The sequence below is a fragment of the Aotus nancymaae genome, unplaced genomic scaffold (genome assembly GCF_030222135.1).
Source record: "Aotus nancymaae isolate 86718 unplaced genomic scaffold, 86718_ANA_hifiasm-v0.15.2.pri h1tg000040l, whole genome shotgun sequence".
Taxonomy (NCBI): Eukaryota; Metazoa; Chordata; class Mammalia; order Primates; family Aotidae; genus Aotus; species Aotus nancymaae.
The window spans coordinates 58,659,142-58,683,890 of NW_026988454.1; the positions used below are offsets into that span (position 1 = coordinate 58,659,142).

Consider the following 24,749-nt stretch of genomic DNA (forward strand, 5'->3'; position numbering starts at 1 on the left):
TAGTATAGAGGCATAGCATCCACCTTTTCTTAACTACTTCTATGAATTAACCTAACCTTTCTATGACTCCATCTCATCCTGCCAGATTTCACACCTTACCATGCAACTCTTTCAGACATAAGAATTGTACAGCAGGATTTGCCAGCTTGATTAAAGAAGGAGGCAAGTATCCCATTTAGAAGAACTCAAATAATTTATATAGATATTCGCCTGTTAAGTTAGTGTGGGCTAAGCATAGTAACTTCCTTAGAAAGAGTACATACAGTATGAAAGGAAGGAAAAGAGCAACTTTACAGTGGAGAAACTGACAAATACCAAGTCAGGTGACTGAGGGCAGTATCTACTAGGATAAGATGAGCTGAAAATATGTATTCTTGGTATGACAAGATGAGAATGGCACTTTCTGTGGTCTGCCTTCCAAAGCCCATAACCCAAGCCTAAGCATGAGAAAGACATCAGACAAATTTCAATTAAGGGACATTTATAAAATGCCTATTCAGTACTTCTCAAAACTGTCACAGCCAAGAAGAGCCTAGGGAGACATGATGGCTAAAGGTAATATGACATCCTGGATGGAATCCTGGAACAAAAAAAGAAAAGTAAAAATGAAAGAAACCCAAAGAAACTATGAACTTAAGTCAATATATCCATATTGATTCATCAGTTGTGACAAATGTCCCATACTAGAAGATGTTAACCACAGGGGAAACTTGATATTGGGTGTATGGAAACTCTGTACTATCTCTGCAACTTTTCTGTAAATTTAAAAGTATCCTAAAAAGATTTACTTAAAAAGTAGGGCAAAATATCTTCAAAACTCTAATGACTGCACCCATCTTGCAAGAATTCTCTTCCTGGCTTGGCAGATACACCCAGTTGACAGTGATGACCCAGATTCAGTCCTATCTCTGCCACTGACCAACCATGTGACCCTGAACAAATCTAATCTGTCTGCAACAACTGCAGTTCCCCACCTTCGTTATGGCTATAATCATATCCAAACCATCTCTGACAGGGATGACGTAAGAATGACACATGATAATACACTTCAGAAGCCAGTCACGCTATGAAGTCAGGGTGTTCTTACTGCTATTATAAAACAGAGTCGATGGTGGACAGAGCTCATGGCCTGCAGCAGGCTCATTCTAATCTGTAAAATGCCTCATGTGCAGTAAAAGGGAAGAGCTGATGAGTCTGTATGCTACACATCCGGAACAGTACCTGCAGGCCAAATGAGTTTTCGTTTGCAAATTAAAGATAAAAGATATTATCTGATGCTATATATTAAATATGAACAATCCTAAAAGTTATATATTTGTTTAAATTGGCAATCACCAACTGTATTTATGTAGAAGATGCAGATACATGTGTTCTATCAGAATGGTCCCCCCACCGGCCCGAGACGGAGTCTCACTCTGTTGCCCAGGCAGGAATGCAATGGCTTGATCTTGGCTCACTGCAACCTCTGCCTCCTGGGTTCAAGCGATTCTCCCACCTCAGCCTCCCAAGTAGCTGGGATTGTAGGCGCACACCACCACACCTGCCTAATTTTTGTATTTTTACTAGAGACAGCATTTCACCATGTTGTCCAGGCTGGTCTCAAACTCCTGACCTCAAGTGATTCACCTGCCTCAGTCTCCCAAAGTGCTGGGATTATAGGTAGGAACCACTGCGCCCGACCCAGAATGTTTTTAAAACACAGAATGTCAGCAGGATTTTACCATAAGTAGGACGGGCCTGTAGTTCAGGATGGGCAATAATCATTAGCAATCGTGGGTCATAAGTTGGCATTTCTACAACTACATTTGAGAGAAGAACATAAGCAACATGCTGAGTATCTGATGAAGCAAATGTTGCCCAGGAGACTATATATCCTGATTACTTTTACTTTTATGATTTTTAAACATAATAATAGCATCTCTGCTAATGGTTCAGATACTACACTTCTTTGAACAGTAAAATAATTTCTCTATGTAATAGGTATGAAGCATGCTCTCTGGACTCTGCAGGGTTCAGAAAGAAAGCAAGTATGGGCAAATCTACAACTGAGCACTCAGGTAACTAGATATCTTAAATAAAAACAAACTCAAGTTTCTAGGGAGGTCCTGAGGCTATGTGGAAATGTGGACACCTACCCTAAGTACTCCTACTCTGGCCAGCCCCCTCTGTGTTAGATTCTGGAAGGAGATCACACCAACATCCAGAATTAGCTTGAATGACCAATCAAGTATTCAGCTATCCCCCCTTTAAAAAGCATTTAGGGAACAGTAGTTTAAAATGTATTTTAGCTTCACCAATTCCAACCCAACTGAGAAAAAGAGTGAAACATTTTATAGAACTGCAAAATGTACCACATAAATTTTCTGACGGCTATCTTTGACTACAATTCTAACCTCCAACAATGTATGTGTATAGCTTTATAAAAGTAAAAGCTATATACATGGTTAAAATCTGGACACAGATATTATGCTTCTATAAGGGCATGTGGTAAGGGGTTGGGACACCCACATCCAGGGCCATAACCACAGGGTGTGGAGTGGGGAAGGACCATGGAGACTGTCCGCCCATCCACCCAGGTCCCTAATTGCAAGGATGAAGAAATGAGAGCCTACCAGATTACAGCACTATCAGTTACTGAGCCAGAGGTTTTAATTCATTGTCTCTAATCCTCATAATAAACCTGCAAGATTAGTTTATCAGTAACATAATTTTATATACGAAGACTTAATGCAAGGTCCCACAGCTAGTGTCTACAAGAGCCAAAAGTAACACTGGGTTTCCCAACTCTAATCCACTGCTTTTTCTACAACTCTTCATAGGACTCTTACCAAATTATGCAGAAGTCACCATTTCATCTTTTTGGGCTAACGGTTGAAGAGACATGTAAAGAATCTAACATTTAAGAAAAGAGGAATACAAAAGCACAATCTTATTATTGTAATTTGTTTATGAAATAGTTATGGGTATTTGGTGGGTCCTTCCTTAAAATTTTGAGGTTTTTAAAAACAAAGTCTGAGCCAGGCACAGTGCCTGATGCCTGTAATTCCAGCACTTTGGGAGGTTGAGGCAGACGGATCACTTGAGCTCAGGAGTTCAAGACCAGCCTGGGCAACATGGCAAAACCCTGTCTCTACAAAAAACACAAAAATTAGCCGGGTATGGTGGCATGTACCTGTAGTCACAGCTACTGGGGAGGCTGAGGTGGGAGGATCACTTGTGTCCAGGAGGCTAAGCCTGCAGCAAGCTGTGATTGCACCACTGCACTCCAGCCTCGGTGACAGAGCAAGAACCTGTCTTAAACAAAAAAACCCCAAAAAACAACAACAAAAAAGTATTTCAGAAGAGCAAACCTCATAGTATGAGCTTATTCTATAACACTTACTTGTCTTTCTTTAGTAAAGTGGCCATGATGCATTCATTCTAAAGAGAACAGTGGTTATCAGACAGACAAACCAATGTTGGCGAGGTGCAGTGGCTCATGCCTGTTATCATGGCACTTTGGGAGGCCAAGGCAGGTTGATTACCTGAGGTCAGGAGTTCAAGTCCAGCCTGGTCAACATGCCGAAACCCCAGCTACTTGGGAGGCTGAGGCAGGATAATCACTTGAACCTGGGAGGCGGAGGTTACACTGAGCTGAGATGGCGCCACTGCACTACAGACTGGGCGACCGAGTGAGACTCTGTCTCAAAAAAACACACCAAAAACCATCAAATAAATGTTCCAATATTAACTACTCTTAGATTCTGAAACAAAGCCCAACTTATTAAATAGATGGTTAGCTTCAATGGCCAATCTTTGCTTGACTCTCAGTTTAGAGGTTTCTTAGTGACAGAATGCATTCCCTGGAGCCTATTACCTACACAAAGTTCAGACAGGTTTTTCCAGTTACATTACTAAGTCAACACAAACAAAAACTGTGCCATCATCATCCTCATAGTCCCCAATCCCAGCAGCCTTCTATTCATATAGGGTGGCCAGTCTTCCATTGACAAAATCCATAATCTGAATTCAGATAGGGTATTGACAAAGGCCAACAAATATGGCTCATCTGTCCACTTCTAGTTCAAATGCCCAGTCACCCCTCAAGTCAGATGCCGGAAATGCATTGTACTGCTTTCCTCACAGGCCATGATTTTAATTATAGTTATCCCTTGGTATACGCAGGGAATGGTTCCAGGACCATCTGCATATAACTAAACCTGTGCATACTCTACTCCACAGTCAGCTGCAGAAGAAACTTGTGTGTAAGAGCCAACTCTCCCAGCCCCACGTGTGGGTTTCACATCCCAGGAATGCTTTGTTTGGTTGAAAAAGAGCTCTGCCTAAGTGGCCCTGTGCAATTCAAACCTGTGTTGTTCAAGGCTCAACTGTACTAACTTCTCTGCTTAAATGTTGGTAAAGCAGGAAAGGTAAATAGATGCCAGATAAAATATCAAAACTCCAATGGTTTCCCACTTCTTCCCATATATCAAAAATTAATGGTGATGAGATTTTCTGTAAGATTTCAAATGTCCCTCCTGCCACCTCAATCCCAGGGAAACTATCATTACAAATACTCTATGGTTTTTCAATAACTCATATATCATCTTACCAAATAGTCTAAATTTCTAAGATTTTACATTAGTTTTGGGATTGGGAGCTAAAGATAAAAAAGGAATGGTTTCACAGAATGAGAATGATTTTTCTAATCACTTCTAACTACACATTTTGCTATACCCTTTGAGGTAGGCCAATGGTAACTGGCTAAAGAACTAGGGATGTGCCTTCCTTAGGCTAAGATAGTAAGGTACATAATAACTAAGACACCTACAGCTAGAGCTCAGGCCATTGTCACAGTTACTCACTAAAAAGGCTAAGAAGCTACTGTGACCCCCACCCCAACCCCAAATCATATGATTTAATTCCACTACTTACAAATCGAAATTTTGAAGAAACTACAAGAAAGAAACCTCTCTAAGAAAAAACTATAGCTTCAGGAACAAATATACCAGCTTGTCCCCAATGTGGGTCTAAAGATTTAAAGAACCCTAGAAACAACTCTATCACAACATGCCTCAAGAGACAGCAGTGCTAAGAATGTCCATCTTCTCTTTTACAAAACTATTTACACTGAAGCAAGCCCTGCACTGGGGCAGAAACCCATTAGGTGTAGTTAATCAGTTACAGAACTGGCAATCAGTGGCATAACCCTTCCAGCAGGCAGGTGCAGTAGGTATGTGAAGGAGGCAGCATGATGGAATTCACATTTCACAGTCCTGCTGCCTAGAGATTCCTTTGCTTGGTCCACCTTGAAGAAATCAGCATAAAGATGACTGCACCTAGCAGAATCTGGCAATTATTTTTCTTGTTATAATGAAGACCATTTTCTACTGCAAGATACAATTATTGCTAATGCTAAAGTGTCCATGGTCTCTACATACATGCCAACTGGTTGTGAAGACAGATGGACCCCAAACAGATTAGACTGTCAGAGAAAAGCTTCCTGAAATGAAAAGTATTCCACCAATAATTTACAAAGCGGTTAATTCCCACATGCAGTGTAAGGTGGCCAGTGGAGAAAGGTAGCATGATGCTGAAAAAGACCACAGGCTTTGATGTCAGCCAGGACCGTGTTGGAGTGCTGGCTCTGGCACTTGCCTGTGACCTTGCGCCAGCTACTTAACCTAGATTGCCCCTTTGGTAAAATGGGGATAAAAACATTCTTTGACTATCTCTTGGATCTTTGGGAAGATTAAATAAAGCTCTGCATGCAAACTACTCAGCGAAGTGCCAAGCACAAAAGCAGCTCCCAACAACTGTTAGATCCCACACGGAAGCAGTGACATCATAAATGTTAACTTACTGTTTTCCGAGCATCGTATACTTTAAGCCAAAAGGTTCCAGGGCAGCCCCTTCCAGGAAAGGATCTCAAACTTTTAAAAAGTATTTCAAAGGTGCTGTGCCAGTCAGAAGTAACTGGTAATTTCTTAAATGCTGTACCCTATGTCCGCTTCGGCCCTTCCAAACCATGTTTACCTTGTGGAGACTGTCCACTCACCCAGACACCAGCTGCATGTGCTTCCCCTTGAACACAGAGAGGTTTTTGTCTGGAAGCAACATGTGGTATCAATTTATCTTTCACAGCAACAGCAACAAGAAGTCTGCTCACTTTAAAAATAAAAACGGAGTTCTGTAATTTAACTTTTAAAAGCTCCTGCTTTTTTTTTTTCTTTAAAGATAACCCCCTCCTTGCTCTCTCTTTTTTGAGGTGGGGTGTGGTGGGAGGAGGGCTGTCTAGAGAGCAGCAAAATGAGGTATGGTTAACTCCAAAGCCAGGCCCACTACTTCCCACCAGGCAGACTGCAGGCATTTCCTGGTCCTTACAAGGAATTTCAAGGGAAAGAACTGGAAAGGACTGTCTTTCAAATATAGTGCTCACCCACTTTGTGTACAGGACCAGCATTTCAAGTGGGTCTCACTGCTTCACTTATGGGCACTGATTATTTAGAATGAGGCTGCCAAACGTCTGAATTCTAACACACACATCTACTGAACCACAGATGATAACGGTTGTGTGAACAGCCCAATGGAACCACAAGTCATGGGGAGACCCAGAGGTCTGTGTGCCACAGGAGAGTCCTGCAAACAGACAGCTTCAGGAGCAGGCCCGGGTGGGCGCCTTTGGTGTATAATGACAGGCTCTTTCAAAGGCAATTCTCTGGAAGAGGCCCTCAATTTCCCTTCAGTGGTAGTTCTTCACCCTGCCTGCCCATTAGAATCACCTGGGGAGACTTTAAACATTCACATCCCACTCTCAGAGATTTTGATTCAATAGATGGGGTAAGTCCCGGATACAGGTACATTTTTAAAGCTCCCCAGATTATTCTAATGTACAATTAGGGCCAAGAACCACTGGACTTCCCTCCTTATATTTCCATTGACTGAGGATCTGATTCCAGTCTCCTTAGATCTGGTAACATAGCACAGCAATGTCCTTTAAGTCCAAATTTCCACCATTGAGTAGATATAAGGGTGAGAATTGGGATGAAAGATTAAAGCTGTGATTTTATGTGCAGAGTAAGAGCTGGGGCAGTTTTTTGTTTGTTTGTTTGTTTGTTTGTTTTTTAAGGTAACTGAGGTCCAGATCTGCTTTTCTTTTGAAAATTAAGAGGTGAGGGGAAGATCCTTGACCTTACCCTGCCTTGGGGACAGTCACCTCATTCTGCTCTGTGATGCTTCTCCACCCAGCACACATAGGCATGGACAGAAGGAAGACATGTGGACTTTCACAAAACTAGGAATTGATATAGCTGAAGAAGGAAGGAATGGAACACTAAACGATCTCTATCATTTTCTTAGATATTGCTAGAATCTAGTTGTTAGCGGCCTACTCTCTTCTGCTAGATTTGATCTACTTTGGGACTAAGATGTTCAAAAGCAGGTATAGACAGTATGATAGCATAAAAACACATCTGAGATCACATAGAGTTATTATTTCATATATAATACCAGCTATAATGGCCAAAACCAAATCTTTCAGATTGAGAAGAAAACATAAACTTCCATGTAAAAGATTGTACAAACAACCTGATGTAAATATAGCTCCACTCTACTCTTGTCTAAAACTTAAAAAAAAAAAAAGACTATGCTCTAAAGTAAATATTGTTGGGAACTTGGCTGAATAATTAAGTTTCCAGTTAGAAACAAGATTTCCCGTTAAATTGCTGACAATAATCCTCTACCCACAGAGATGGCCTTTGGAAACTAACATTTGTTTTAAGTTTTCAAGCAGCAAGCAAGTGACAGGTTCTGGTCCCTCATAAGAAAGAATAAAATAATCATCATCTGGTGATCAGAATAGTGAATCAATTTTCTACCCAAACAAAATGAGACATATGAGGCTTTCCCAAGGGGAGGAAGGGCTGGGTACACAATTTATCCTGCCTCCAACTGAAAAAGAAATCCTAGATAAGAAGAAAGCTCTCTTAAATACCACAAAAAAGATGACTACCACTATACTCTGCACATAGTACTGTTCGGTTTTCTAGGGTGGATTTTATTTTCATACTCATTTTTTATTTATTTATTTTTCTTTTTGTAATCTTCTTTTCAAGCTCTTTCACAGCTGTTTCTGCTCTTGGAGGGCAAGAGGGAACATTCCATTCCTCACAGCCAAACCTGCACTTCCGGCACACAGAGAACCCTGGCAGTCTTGCAACCTCTGCCCACACCCACTCCCTGCAGCATCCTGCCCCTTCCCAAAAACTCTATTTCCAGCCCCCAGTCCCTCTCCCCACAGACTGAGGAAGAAGCACCCAAAGGAGTGAGGTCAGCGGAATGACAGTCCTAGAAAGTAGGGTAAAGCTGCAGCATTTGGATGCCCCTGTTCTCTTTCTCCAAGCTTCTCCTGTGATGTTATTGAATCCGTTTCCCCTTCCCACAAGGTGCTCAGCAAACACATGCTACTGAAATTCTCTTTTAAGACCATGCTCAAATTAGCCACACAAAATGGTTGCCTCAAAGAGTTAACAGCCATGAAGTTATAAAAGCCATGAAGTGGAACAGAAATAGTTTTATTACTATTCACTTAGATTAAACAAAATAAGGCTGCACGTTTTTCCAGTCTGAAAACTTACTGTGTGTGGAATAAAAGGGCACAGGGAACACGCATCCAAAACTCAGGAGCACATCTGAGAGTTTAGTGTAACTTTCATGACATCTGACAATCAATCAGGGCAGGAAGCTCGGTAAAAATAGTGATAGCTGCGGAACATGGAGAAGGCCAGGAAACCCTCATGCTATGAAACAGGCAGCCCCAACTTCACAGTCGCAGACACTGAGGACCAAAGAGGCACAGGGCCACACCTGAATCCAATCAGCTCGAAAGTGTCAACAGAGCAGAGACAGACTCAGATCACCTGGCCTTGAGGTGTAAAACACCACCCAGAAAGACAGCACTAGTACCAATGTCTGGATCACCACACTAAGAGCAAAGATAAAATGCAGGGTGTGTGTGGCTCTTTAAACCAGATACTTTGTCTTGTTATAGCTTTAGCACCTGGCAGAGGTCATGGTACATAGTAAGTGCTCAAAAAATAGTATTTGTTTAAGCACTGAATTAGTGAGAAGGAGGCAGGAGCCACGAAATAGACCTGAATTATACTTTAACATGAGATGTGATAAAACATGAGACCAATGAATGTCCTACATGAATGAAGATGAAAGTAAGCTTTCATTGTAAAATGTGAAGTAACATCTAGGTTGTTTCCAGGTTGACAAGTCTCATCATAGGTATTAACTTCAATTATACAACCCAATTTCCAAAAACCTGAAAATACATACTGTAGGCTTTAGGGTCTCTAGAATAAGAGATGGAAAGAAGGGCAAACTGATAGGATGTGTGCTGCTTGGTGGACCAAGGCTTTAGCAGGTGCTTGAGGTCCATCCAGGGTGAAGAGCCGGCTCTCCACCTGTTATGGGATGCCATGGAGCCCCCATTACTTGGTAATTCAGTTGACTCAGAGTCCTGAGAGGCACACTCAAAACCACAGATAACACATCCCAGTTCTGAAGTCTCCTCTACGCAAGCACCTAGGTAACGAGAGAAATCTGAAATCAAGTCTACTTCACCTGCAGTCTGAAGCAAATTCATGTATGTGGTGCCTACCAGGGCCAATGCTCAGTGCTTGACAAATCGGATCTCATTTTATTTTCACAAGCCTATCAGGAGGAAACTGAGGTGCAGAAAGGTTAAGCCACTAGTGGTGCTAGAAATCAAGCCTGAGGCTAACTTCAAATGTGAAGCTCTCACCACTGCACTGTGTATTTCCTTCTAAAGTCACCAAACTGCCCAAGGAGGCAGGCACCACTAATAAGTAACCAGGAATGAGAAGCTTTAAAGACTACAAAATCTATGACTCAATAGCACGTGGTCTCTAGGTTAATGAAAGGGATGGAAAAGGTGGAAAAATGATAAGCATGAGAAGCAAGCCTTGTTGGAGTCAGATCTGCTCATCTGCTAAAACTGACTTTTTAGAAATGATACTTTTTCTCAGGCCCCAAAGAGAAACTACTGTCATGTCCTAAACTGAACTGGGTTCACTATTTTGGGGAATGCCCAAATATTATTATAGCCATAAGCTGAACTTCTACATATTCAGGCTTTTCTTGGTGGCACATCTGGAGGCTTCTGTGATCAGGGAGAATTAGCCTGTGCCTACGTCAAGCCAGTATTACCTGGCTGTCCCTGCAGGCCTATTCAGGCCCTAAAACAGTTGGCACCATGTTATGAATCCTCAAGCCAGAAACATCAAGCAAATGTCTGTTAGTGCCTGACCCTTGCTATTATGAGGCTTAATCTGAAACAGGAACTCGGCTCCATACTATTTAAAACATGTAATTAGTTTATTATTGAGCCAGAAGAGATGAGCTTGCTCTAAAACTATGTGAATCTTAAAATATGATGCCTTTTGCCTGCCAACTGACAACATGATCAGGATGCTTCTGTTTAACCTCAATCAAAAACTCTGGTAGAAAACTGCTTTAAGGTTACATATGCCTACTATTTTATTATTTGTATTCTGGCATCAAAACCTGCAGAAACAAATCAGTGACAATGCAAGCACATTACAGGGATGGATGTGGAGGTGCGGAGTGGGTGAGTTAAACAGCTTGAGAGTTTGACATCTGAAATCCAGGAAAACTGCTTTTCTGTTCTTCGTTTACAATCCCTTCCTTCACATGAAATTTACTGGCTTTAGCGTCACACATACAAACACAACTGTTTCTAGCTCTTCAGATATTATGGCTCAGAAAAACCATTTCTTTTTGTTATTTCAAGAGCAACTGATTTCTTTTTGGTAGCTCTGAAATATATGCCAATGTGTGGGCACAGTCACACAGCTCTACGCACAGGCCCACACCCTGGAAAGATTGGAAGGAGTGGAGACACATTTTTCAGCTAGGGAACGAAAAAGTTTGGGCTGGTATTTATAAAACAGACAAGTCTGCATGCATTTGGAAGCAGCCTATCTTCCAAGTGTCAATATTAATTATCCTAATAGTGACTGTAAATCAAGGTGTTACCAGTAAAATAGGCAGAGAAAGTAAGTAAATGCTACACAACAGAATATCTCATGTTTGGTACTGCAAATGAAACAATTGACGTATTTTTTCTGTATGGAAATAAAGAGTACAACACAGTCAATTCTATAAAATGACTTGGGCTAATAGTACCTTCTGTCCCCTCCACAACCCACTGAAATTCAGCTCTAATGAGGAGCCTCCTGAGGAACTGCCTTCTCTAACCTATAACCTCATCTTCATATGAAGTATTTCACCATACTGGTTTTGCAAGATTTTTTTTCTAACCACAGGATGCAAAAGTGGCTGATGACCAATATAATGATACTACAAAATGCTGACTGAATCAACCATTTATTCCACGACACTCCTGGGTGCTAATTACACAGAGATGAGCATCAGAAAGTTCAAAAGTCCACAAAAAAATGATCAAATAAAGAAAGAACATTTCCAGTAACTAAAAAACTAGGTACTGATTGCAATTTTCTGAAAAAGCATCCACTGAGACACTCAGATACTCAGGTATTTTAACTTAAAATCTGGGGTGTTCCCAAATGTCTAAGTTAATATTAGCACTACCCCTAAACTGTGATGAATGAAGCAGATTGAATGCACATGAGATAAAATCATAGTTTTTCTAAAGGCCGTAACAGAAATGCAGTATTTTAGTACCAATAGGTACTAGGCTCTAATCTACTTCATGTACATACTAGGTAAACTTGAAAGCACTTAAGAAACTGGAAATATCAGCATCAGTAGTGTAATATCTATCACCCAAAGGGCAGGAGGAATAGTTTTAACTGGTAAGGATAGTCACACAAGAGACTATAAAAGCTGAACACAGTAGAAATAGAAAATTCCTGTAACTGGGTGCCTCAAGGGCTAAAAGAACATATGAAACAGTTCTTTTAGACCCTGCTTGTGGCTGGAGGAGATGGAAGGGCCTAAGAAGAGGTCAAAATATGGTGGAGAGACAGAAGGAGAGCCCACTCCTGAACCAGCACGTGTCCCTGTGCTCCAGGGCTCACTGGTCCCCCCATATTAGCCATCAGTGATTCTAAGGGCATGCCTGAGGATGCAGGACCCCTGATCTCATAACTACCTCCTTGGTTAGGTCTGAGTTGGCAGGGTTAGCCCTTGGATTCTCTCCCCAAACTTTCTGGAACCCTTTAACCTGGGCCTCCTGAAGTTTCCAGCCCTTTCCCTTTGGTCGGGTTTTTCATTTGCTAATGGGAATGGTGTGTCGGCTCATAATATAACCAGGTACTAGGTCTTTCCCTAAGGATTAACAAAGCATTATATATATGAGGGCCACTGAGAGTAATCCCATCACATCAAGACTAAGGAGGAAAAATACACAGCAACAGATGTCTCTGGGCCATTTTCAGGTTCAGAGTAATACACGACATCAAGTAACACACAACTCTCTAAGGCATTAGGTGGAATAATAGTACCCTACAATATTAGCTGTCTCTCTAGACACAAGTTCATTGGGTCCTTTCAAACAGCTATAATCTAAGCAGTTTTCTGAAGTAAGAAAGACAGCGGAGTCATGATATTAGTTTGTGGATAGAAAGGGAAGTAGGGGCCAGGCACTGTGGCTCACACCTATAATCCCAGAACTTTAGAAGGCGGAGGTAGGCGAATGGAAGCGGAGGTTGTAGTGAGCCAAGATCACGCCACTGTACTCCAGCTTGGGCAACACAGAAGACCCCATCTCAAAAAAAAAAAAAGCTGGGGGTGAAGTAGGTATCAGCTACTTATAAGGTTAACAAATCCATATTTGGAGAATAATTCTCTAGGGGTTTCTTGTGTTACTGAATGTCTTTGCTTGGTCAAACAAAGTACTGACAGGTCTTTGTTCTAGACTATCTTTCAAGGTAGGCCTATCTTTCATCTGCACAGTGAGCAGCCCTGAAAGACAGTCATAGTGTCTCCCTCCACAGCAAAGGACAGATGTATCTATTGCTAATTACAAAAGATTTAGGATCCCTAAACTCGAGGTTCCTGTACAACCCCACTACATGTGCAACCATCAACCTGGATCTACCTATGTCACCCCTGTGGGATTTGGGGGCAAAGAAAAACAATGCAAAATACACTATTGCTCATGCTGGCTGTTGTGCCATGAGAGAATAACAGATTCCTCCACCTCTGACCCAGGAGTTTGCCATCTAGTAAGGGCAAATATGAGACACTTGTAGTCCTTGTTTGTTTGTTTGTTTGTTTTTTTAAAAGAGATAGGTTTCCACTCTGTCACCCAGGCTGGAATGCACTGGAACGCAGTGGTATAATCATAGTTCACTGCAGACTTGAGCTCCTGGATTCAAGTGATCCCCCTACCTCAGCTTCCTGAGAAGCTGGAACCCAGGTGTGTGCCAGCACACTTGACTAATTTTTTCAAGAGATGGTGTCTCACTATGTTGTCCAGGCTGGTCTCAAACACCTGGCCTCAAGTGATCCTCCCATCTCAGCCTTCCAAAGTGCTGGGATTACAAGTGTGAGCTACTGTGCCTGGCCACCTTGCTGTTCTTCACAGTCCACTGCTTTAGCTTGTGAACTGATATTTCTTTAACCACGAAAGATAAAATTGGGCAATAATCATCTCTAGCCATCTTTCTTCTCTTCTCCTATATAAAATAAGAAGGAATACAAAATAATAGGATGGGAAAGGAAAAGCAAGAGAGGCAGACATACATGGCTCCAGGACTTTGAATGCTCTGACCTGGCTCTGCCAATGACCTGTGAGGCTTTATGACAATAAACCATTAATCAAAGGCAGTAAGGGTGAAAAGATCCCCAGAGAGTCATTTTCAGTGTTTCATCTGTATCAGTCACCATCTTTTTCAGCTATTGTTCAGTGTTGCTGTTTGCTTGTGGGGAATACACCTAAGTGAGCAGCAGGTTTAGGTTTATGTCTTTTTACCTTCCTCTTCTACCAATACAAGAACAGATACCTTATGTCCACCTACCCCCATCTCCCTGACAACTGGGCTGCCTCATCTCAAGGCAGTCTTTACAGTACTGAGTACCAGACAGATTCCATTATGGAGCCCTGGGCCATTCTCAGAGGGAAACATTTCTCCTCAGTTCCTTGACTTGTCTATGGACTGGCCTCAGTTTAACCTTGGTTGGCAGAGGTGCTTCCAGGTCTCTCCCTCGCCAGTCACTTTGCTGTTGTAAAGTGTCATGCGTGTAGATACCTAGGATTCCCTCCTCAACCTAGAATTCCCTCCTCTTTCCACTTAGCTCGCCCACATAAATTTTATTCTTTCTTCTGACAGTAGCAGCTTTAGATCTTTATGAAGGAAAATGGACTAGGTATTGCCTGTGAACCAAAGCAAACACATAGACATTTATAGACTCTCTCCAAGTTTCTAAAAAACAGAGTTAATTTTCTAGCTTATTAATGATGATCAGGAGAGGCTTTATCATGAAATACAAAAACTTTACCACATTTCAATAGCCATAGTTTTCACTACTGATTTAAACCAGATATGTTCTGGTACAGAGGAAATTGGTATTTTCTTTTCCCTCCCCTCTCCTCTCAGATAACCTATTTCAATTTTGGCAAAAGGAGGAGTATATTTACTATGGTGTTCACGTGCATCTACATGTCTAGTGCCTGTGAGATGATACTGGATTGCTGCCACATGGCAAATAATGTGCTCTTTGATAAATAATTATCAATTAGAATGCTATAAAATGGGCCAGTAGTTCCACTCTGCTCATACTGTGTGGTGTTTTGGCCACCAAATACAAGCTTTCTTTGGTTACTCGTTACATCAGTCAGAGAATTCTGTTAATTTGCTCTGATGCTATTTGTGGACATGCATGGCAAAGAATGCAGGCATCCAGGAGTAAATTAGGGTCAACCTACTCCACTTAGGCAGGAGGACACCAGCACAGCACTCCAGCTACAACAAACGTTATACAGAGACCCCAGCTTGGGCTGAGTGGCAAGGCCTGCAGAAATAAGGAACTATTAGCAACAACTTGCAAGTAATCAATTTTTAATGCTTCCAGTCTAGGGTAGCTGCCAGAGAATTTGGCCAAAGCCATCATTTTAAAAACACCAACTTAAGCTATAATGAGATATTCTTGCTATAGTAAACAAGTTTTAGTTTGTCTGTCTAAATCCATATATAAAGTTAAAAAATAGAAAAAAAAAAGGTTTAAAATTTAGATACTATTTGGACATTTTAAAACTCCTGTGGTTTTGCTGTTCTTTTTACCTGATAACTCTCTTTTGTGCAGTACTATGCTTAGTGATGATTATTAAAATTTTTACTTGGGGGAAGGTGCATAAGATATGAAGAAGTCACATCAGATGATAAGAAGGAAAGTGGGAAGAGTTAGATAGCAAAAGAGATACATCTCTTTCTTTTATGTTGGAGATGCCTGGCATGTGGAAGACTCAACACATTTTCTTGAAAGCATAAATCAATTCTCCCTTTATTTTCTCTTTTGAACTAAACCGTGCTGAATAAGGTTAGCATCTGCAATAAAATGCAGGAGGAAAGAAGCAGACGTTCTTCCAGCACTAAAGAAGTACACATTCCCTTTTCCCAGGTTTCCCATTTCCAAGAAAACCTACCTTTAGCATTGGAAGTCATAGTAATTAACTATCAGATTTAAATAAATTAGGTTATCTGTCTTAAACTTCAGAAGGATTTAGAAGTTCAAAATCTGAATAGAAAATTAAGTTCTATTAGAAGTTATACTCATGCTTCAAGAAGACTACACAATTCAAATACAGCAGTAGAGGACTTTTTTTTTTTGAGACGGAGTTTAGCTCTTGTTACCCAGGCTGGAGTGCAATGGCGAGATCTCGGCTCACCACAACCTCCGCCTCCTGGGTTCAGGCAATTCTCCTGCCTCAGCCTCCTCAGTAGCTGGGATTACAGGCACGCGCCACCCTGCCCAGCTAATTTTTTGTATTTTTAGTAGAGACGGGGTTTCACCATGTTGACCAGGATGGTCTCGATCTCTTGACCTCGTGATCCACCCGCCTCAGCCTCCCAAAGTGCTGGGATTACAGGCGTGAGCCACCGCGCCCAGCCTTGTTTTTAATTAAGATTCAGGGAAAAAAAACTTGGGTTGGTTGGTGAAAGTGTTAAAATGGGTGCAAAGTTTTTGAAGGATTGTTTATTACTATCTATTGATACTGAACATAACCTTTGATTTAGTGGAACAGACTACTCCATTATTCTCTCACTCATTACTCACACAATGCCAATTTTTAGCTGGGTCCAGACAAAAAGACTACATTCCCCAGGTTTCTTTGAAGTCAGATGTGGCCATGTGACTTAGCTTTGAAAACAGAATGACATGGAAGTAGAAGAGTTCCATGGAAGACTAGTTAAAGGCAGCTGACTCAGGTGAGAGGTGAGTCTCTTTGCTCCTGCTGTTCTTCCTCCTTTTGGACTCCATTTGGATGGACCATGAGGAGACCTTGAAGATGAAAGCCACTTGCTGAGATAGGAGGGCAGAGAATAAGAGGAGACTGATCAATCACTTCTTACAGTGGCCATGCCAGCCCGAGACTACTTTTACATGAGAATAATTCACTATTAAATTTGTTTTCCATTAGTCAAACCTAATCCTACCTGACAGGCCCAACAATTCTAGTTTTAGGAATTAATTTTACTGACATACCCTACTGCGTATGTTATCTCTGTGTGTATACACACACTCTCAACTTATGCACACATTTGATTTTTTAAAAAGTTAATTATAAAATTCCAAGCATTAATAATGGTAATTAGAGGTTTCTGTTCATATTAGGTAAGATAATGTAATAGAAACACCTGACAAACAAAGTCCTTTATGTGCCTACATTCTATACCTACCTTGATGTATGTGTCATCAGGCACTTTCAAAGTGCTTTTCAGTGAATGACTGTGTGTGTGCTGGGTTCTGTCATCTTCCAACATTGCAGACTGGCAGGGCTAACCATAATTCTCCTAGGCCCAAAACTCCCCAGAGTTTTAGAAGTTCTCATGTGGAGGCCATTAAGGTTAGGGACTTACATTTGCAAGCTAAGTGGCTATATTATGATGAGGGAGGCTATTGACACTTCTTGTTTTGGGTCAACCTGCATTTCAAGGAAAAAAAAGCAATTTTGGGGATTCAAGGCAAAAAAAAAAAAAAAATGAGTGATGGGAAAGAAGGCTTGAAGAGACATATGGTCTTATTGCTTACTGGGAATTAATTTAATGGTAACAGAATATATAGGGTCATTTCTACCAATCATGGGAATTACGTCTGGGCCAATGCCTTAGTAACAATTTTTACATAACTATCAGAAAATAACATCCACAGCCATTCAGTACAGATTATCAACAACATACCACGATGTTGTAACTTGGTCAGGTTTATGCTTTTCTAACTTTGGAGTAACATGAACTAAACTGAATGTAAGGCAGTCTCCACTAAATCCCAGAGTATCAAAGCTAAAAACTAAAAATGTTATCCAATAAGAAAATAGTCTTATCTCGACATTATGAGATGGTATACAATAACAGTATTACAAAACATTTCTATGTCCCCAATGAACCAAACTGTGGTCAGTTACCCTTCCCTAAAATGAATTTCTAAAAATCAGGTAACAAGTAAACAAATTCGTCATAAAGTTATTCCAATATTCTGAGTTTATTAATGCTATACAAGAATAAAAACGTTATTGCAGTAAGATACTATGGGATTGTCTCCATTTTTCCTGTCTATAGGCTAGATATTAAAAACAAGAGGGCAGCATTATGGATGTTTATGCTATGCTGCCTAATTTAGTCTATATGTAAGAAAGAACATGCTGAAAAAATAGCACTGAATATTCCTAGTTAGGTATATACTTGCTGGATGGTAGTCATGGAATAGGAAGACAGGGCCATTTTCAGGAATAAGGGCTCATTTTCAGAGAGAAGATGGCTAATTTACTCAGAGGAAAAAAGGTTACTTAATAACTAATATTTTATATACATTTTACTAATAAATACCACACAGTTAATGCCTGAAGCCTGTATAAGATGAGAAACATTTATTTCAGAGTTTAAACTGTCCCTCTCAACATTGTAACTCCTTTTTGATATATGCTATTGAGTCCACTTCTGAATTTCATAAATAAACCTGTAAAGCAGCAGTCCCTAACCTTTTTGGCAGTAGAGACCAATTTCGTGGAAGACAGTTCTTCCCAGCATGTTCTTTCTTATATATAGACTAAATTAGGCACCATAAACATTCGTAATGCTGCCCTGTTTATTAGGCCTTCATAGACATGGTTTTTAATATCTATCCTATGGACAGGAAAAGTTGAGACAGTCCCATAGTATCTTAATGCAATAAAGTTTTTATTCTTATGCTGCATTTGTTATTCAGAATATTGGAATAGCTTTATGACAACTGATCCCTCGCAGGCACAGTTCACAACAGGGTTTGTGCTCCAATGAGAATCTAATGCTGTCCAAGGCGGAGCTCAACTTCCCTTGCTCACTGCCACCACTCACCTCCTGCTATGCAGCCCAGTTCCTAACAGGTCAAGGACCGGGTAATCAGGGTTTAGGAACACCTGCTGTAAAGTCCTGGCTCTCTGACAGTAACTCTGTGGCATCAACACCCCCTCGGCCAGGACTGCCAACTTCTTCGGTGTTTCCCATGAAACTCCTGGCACAGGGCTGGGCACTCCACAGACACTCTTTTTCATTAAACTCTAACCACACTAAAGTAAATTAAAAAAAAAAAAAAAAGCCCTTCAAATCACATTAAATGTTTCATAGACTAATAATTGTCCTGGAAAGTAATTTTAGTTTATTAACATTTTTCCTGAGTATAAATGCCCTACATTCAATTTTCTTTTGCTTAGGAATTTGAGCAAACCATCCCGGATGCTCCATCCTGATTGCTTCCCAGGAACCAACACCTGGCACTGGCTTTAGTCTTCTGATGATTAACTTTGAGGGTTTTATGATTTGAAGGTGACCACGGCACAGTTCCATAGAAGACACCATCTGACACAGGGAGTAGACCTAGGTTGGCAGGTGATGAAAGGAGTAATAACAACAATACCTCCCCCTAAAATGTCAGGGCTGGAGTGGTAGAGGAAGAACTGGAGGAGCCACAGGTTCAGTCATTCAAATTGGTATTTGGGGAGGTCCTTCCATGCACCAGGCATACAAACATGAGTGAACAGACAGACATGGTCCCTGGTCTCATTCATAGATTTTATAATTTTGTGGAGTGAGGGGGAGGTAAGGGACAGACATTAATTAAAGCAAACAAATACATACATAATTACAAATTTCAACTCTGAAGGAAAACAACAGGGTACCATAAGAGAAAATAACAAGGTCGGTTGGGTGGACCTAAGACAGACTGGAAAGTCAGGAAAGACTTAAGACCCGGAGGAGGAGCAACTAAGTAATGAAAGCCATTGGGATGGGTTTACCTAGAGAGGATGGAGTGGATGGGTGTAGCTAGAGAGGAAATAGAGAAGAGAAAACCTGAGAGGTTCTCATCGGAGTCATGTAACATGAGGGCAGGTAGAGAACAGGGATCAGACGAAAGAGAAAGAACAGAAGCCACCAGACAGGAGGGGAGTGTGGCAATTGGGTCTAGGAGAGCTTAGTGCTTCAAGGAAAGAACAGTCACCACTGAAAGATCCAGAAAGAGAGGAGAACAAAGAGTGTCCATGAGCTTTGGCAACAAGGAGGTTATCACTGGTTGCCTTGGCAACAGCAGTATCAAAGGAGTGGTAGGGACAGAAGCCAGGAAAGACGCCAGCAAGGGATCACTACTAATAAAAAAGAAGCTAACATTTATTAAGTGCATGTGATGTACTAAACACTGTTCTAAGTGTTTCATATGTACTATCTCTGTAAGTCCTCACAACAATGGGGGGCACTATGGTCCCCATTTTACAGATGAGAAAACTGAAGCTGGCAGAAACCTGCCCAAGACCACATGGATGAGAACTCAAAGGTCTGCACCAAGCAAGGGCCCAAGCATGATGCAGTAAAGGCCTTAGAGGAGGAGAGGGAACAGGACCTAGAGCCTATAGGCAGGGACTGGCATGGTCCCGACCTTCAAGCCACAAGTTGGCGTTTCCCAGAGAGGGACATACAATGGGGCAAAACAATCCTACAGGATCTGAGAGTACACTGGGTAACAACAGCCACAGAAACAGTCCTTCCATCTTGCAAAAATACCTTGGGGCTGGTAGATTCTAGAACGTACATTTTGATAACTTCCCACTTGCTTTCCACTATTCATTAATGAGAGATCCATGAAAATCATTCCTTCCTAAAGATGATCTGAGGGGCAAACACAGCTGAACTCTGCACTGAGGTCAGATCTTCACTCCTCCTTAACTTTCTGCAGTTCAGCTCTGGACAATACCACTGTTAATTAGTGTGCACCACTGCCACAGCCGGGGCAAGGGCAGGGTGAAGCGGAACACATGGAATAATTCTTGCTATCTGTCCTCGCCTCTTACAGTCTGGTCAAAAAGGAAAAGTTGACCAAAGGGAAGAAATTGTTGGGTTGCCACTGAACAGCCCTCTCATTCCATAACCAGGAACACAAACAAACAAAAATCAAAAACAAAATAGAAGAGCAGTTGTTGATTTCTGAGTTTTGCTCATCTTGTTTTCAAAACCTAGCACTCCCACTAACTTCACATCCACTTTGGAATACTTTCTAGGTACTTTAGTGAGCACTCCTCTCTGACGTGACCTCAAGGTTCAAAACAAGCAACATAAGTAACCTAAGGTACTTGACTAGTCCCCTCATCCTCATTCCCCAGGTCCCTTCCTGTCTCTTCTGCCTCCAGCCAGTTTTAATTTGCACTAAAGTCTGAAAAGGTCAAGCTGGGCATGGGTGAAGATCTGATTGTTTACACAGTAAAATTACAAGAATGAACTAAAAATGAAGTCACTCTCTGTAGAATAGCACTATTCAAAAACTGGGGTTAAATAAAATTCCTCCTACAGTAAAGTCTTCCATATAGGTTACCAAAAAGTGGGAAAATGAGAGTTTAGAAGTCTATTTACATTCTATAATTTAGTCTCTTTGGATTTGGAAGTGAAGAGCAGCACATAGACATTCTTTAACTAAGAAGCTTAGATGTACTTATCTGATCATGTGAAATACACATTATGTTCTGGATTCTTGCAAATGTGCTCAGTCTGTATGCAAACACCAGAAACAAGCTGCAACAATAACAAAAGCTGAAGTTACATTAGTTGACAATGAATTAGCTTTATGGAACCACTAACTGGACTTTATGGAACCACTAACGACTCAGCTGGACAGGCATCAGACTATTCCTACCTGTGACTCTCCCAGCAACTGCCCAACACAATGCAAGTTAAGAGTTAAAATGATAATCTCAGTGATAGCATTAAAGTAATTTAGAGGGCACCTACTGCCATACATAAATAATTCTAATTTTTCAAAATCTTCTGTTGTTTGCTAGCCTTGAATTGGGTGAGAACTGATGAACTTTTTTTATTTTCATTCTTTACCTTTTCTTTGAGTATCAAAGTAATACAAGCTTATTCTAAAAATCTGGGAAGATAAGTGTGGAGAAGCAGAAAAAACATCATGTAATTGACCCTCCAATCTACAACCTTTGTAGATTTTGCTACTTATTTTCTATAGTTTGTATATATGAATGAGAACATCCTGCATACTACCCTGATCCACCCCCTTCACCCCCGCCCCCCAGTTTATGTTATACTATCAGCAGTTCTCCTTGCCAAAACCCTCTTCTTTTTTTTTAGACGGAGTCTCACTTAGACACCCAGGCTGGAGTGCAGTGGCACAATCTCGGCTCACTGCAACCTCCGCCTCCCGGGTTCCAGCAACTCGTCTGCCTCAGCCTCCTAAAGTAGCTGGAATTACAGGTGCTCACCACCAAGCCCAGCTAATTTTTGTATTTTTAGTAGAGACAGGGTTTCACCATGTTAGTCAGGCTGGTCTCAAATTTCTCACCTTGTGATCCACCTGCCTCAGCCTCCCAAAGTGCTGGGATTATAAGCGTGAGCCACAGTGCTCGACTAGGTATATGTCTTAAAACTTCAGGACGGGAGTGATGGATCACACTTGTGATGCCAGCACTCTGGGAGGCTGAGGCTGGAGGATCAGTTGAGCATAGGAGTTTGAGATCAGCCTTGACAATATAGTGAGACCTCATATCTACAAAAAATTTAAAAAATTAGCTGAGCATGGTATTGTACACTTGGAGTCCCAGCTATTTTGGGGGCTGAGGTGGAAGGATTGCTTAAGCCTGGGAACTGAATGTTGCAATGAGCTGACATCGCACCATTGTACTCTAGCCTGGGTCACGCAGCAAAACCCTGTTTCAAAAAAACAAAACCAAGAAACTTCAATGACCTTGTTTAGCTGGTACTGCTCTCAAAGTTTGAATTAATGCTTTATGCTTCAAGTTTCATGTATTCATGCATTCTTCTAAATTCCATGCACAACACAGAATATGCAGAATGCTCTTCTAGTTAACCCATTTATATGGACAGGTCTTAATACAATGAGTAGCATTTGTATTCAAATTACAAAGTCTATTTTAGCTAAAATGTTTTCCTTTACAAGCAAAACGAGAGATTTTGACTATACAATATACTTTTTCTGTGTGTTTTTTTGTGGCAATTCTAGCCCTCCACATACACCACAGGCTTGAGGACGTCAGTCACATACTCATATTTTAAGGACTGTTTACGTATTCTGCAGTCTTCACATGCCATCCTGCTTGCTATGGGGGCAACCAAACCACCAAGGGAAAGCAAAGACATTAAAAATGGAGTAAGGTAAATTACACCTTAAATATGTATCAAGTAGTCATCATGACTCTGTCTGGATAAGTTGCCTTATTATTCCATAATAAGTTAAATATGCAAAAGAAAAATGGCACAGAGAAGTTGAGACAGAGCTTTAGAATGGAAAGAGGCTTTGGAGCTCATCAGACCCTGTGGTTTTCAAACTATTTATGGAGCCCTAGAGGTTCTTTAGGGCTCTGAGCGGTGGAAGCAGACCAACTTGTCAAAATTCAATGTGCCAAATTGATTTATTTCAAAAGCGCTAGTAAGAATGTTTGGGTTCTGTACTGATGATGAAATATTTTAAATAAAATCAGTAACAAGTTCAAAGGCATAGTGAGAAAATCAAAATTAGCCACAGCAATCTCTTCATGTTGAAATAATGTGTTTCCAGCCAATCATGGTAGCTAACACTTATAATCCTAGCACTTTGGGAGGCCAAGGTAGGCGGATCACTTGAGGTCAGGAGTTTGAGACCAGCCTGGCCAATATGGTGAAACCCTGTCTCTACTAAAAGTACAAAAATTAGCCAGCGTGGTGGCGTGCACCTGTAATCCTAGCTACTCAGGAGACTGAGGCATGAGAATCACTTGAACCTAGGAGGCACAGGTTGCATCACTGCACTTCAGTCTGGGTGACAGAGCAGAACTCTTGTCTCAAAAAGAAAAAAAAAAAAGAAAGAAATACTGAGTTTCCAAATCAGTAACTGGGAGCTCAATTCCTAGAATTGTGCCTAGCACACAGTAGGGCAAAACATGTATTTGTTGAATGAACTATGAATAAATGGGATCCATTAACCTTGTAAGAAAACCCAACAGAAAAGGGCAAGAACAAAGCAATACAAAGTCAAGACACCCAGAAGGCATTACTATAATAAGCTATATAATTCATCACTCAAATTTTCTATCCACTAATTGCACATATCAAATTGTAAAGTATCAAAAACCTCAGATTGACTTAAGTGTCCTAAACAAGCTATGTAACAAATGCTAAAATGTTCACACAAATGAAAATGATGCATTAAAAAACACTTTAAACATCAAGATAATGCACATGTGTTTACATGAAATGCTCACATTTTTGTTAATGATGATGTAGATCTTTGTGAATTTATTTAACATGAGTATGCGCTTAGTAAAAATTTAGTTCATTATCTCTGATTCAAATTGTATACTGCTGTTAAAGCATTCCGTGACCTGACGTTAGTAAACTACATGGGGGATCACATGGCTAATGAGTGGGTGTGGGGATCCCCATTTCAATTCAGCCTATATGTACTGCTGCCCTAATTATGACAATTTAAAATTTCCCTTTCCAAGACTGTCCCTAAGGCTTACCGTGCCGTGCCACAGCTCTCTTATTATCACACAATTTCATCGCCACCTTTCTTCTCCAATGAAAGGAGTTTGTCTGGGAGCACTGCCCCTCCTTCCTCTTCCTCACACCCATCACATCCTCTACATTCTGACTTGAAACCCACTACCTGCAGCAAGATTGGCTCCACCCCATTTGGACAATGTTTGTGCTCCAAGTTTAAAAACAGAGCTGTCTTTTATGCAATGTTTTACTGTTTTGAACTAGTCTCTGTTTCACAGGTGTATGGTTTTCTGTTAGATTCTGCCCCTCCAAGGAGACTGTTAAATCAAAGACCAAGGAGTGAGTTCTATGCCCTCTCTGAAACTCACAGTAATTGATTCAGTTTGATGCACAAAGTATGGTGTTCAATAAATATTTAGAAAGTAAAGTCTATAGTGTTATGCTATAGGACCAGCCAAAACCACAATGAGATCATTCAAGTTTTGTCTTCTTAGTTGATATGTACTTTTAGGGAGAATTAGTCCACGATATATGGAAATTAAA

At 40.9% G+C, this 24,749-nt stretch overlaps 1 protein-coding gene across 3 annotated transcripts in view; it reads right to left on the reverse strand.

Moving 5' to 3' along the window:
- The window catches only part of FOXO3 (forkhead box O3), a 125,154-nt gene that overhangs the window by 21,517 nt on the left and 78,888 nt on the right, over positions 1-24,749 (reverse strand). The window contains exon 1 of one of the 3 annotated variants that reach the window (XM_064360799.1): positions 16,291-17,750. The exons of the other annotated variants lie outside the window; for them this stretch is intronic. The gene's annotated coding sequence lies outside the window, so the exon portion shown is untranslated. Of the gene's footprint in view, positions 1-16,290; positions 17,751-24,749 lie in introns of those variants that run through there. 3 annotated transcript variants of the gene reach the window in all.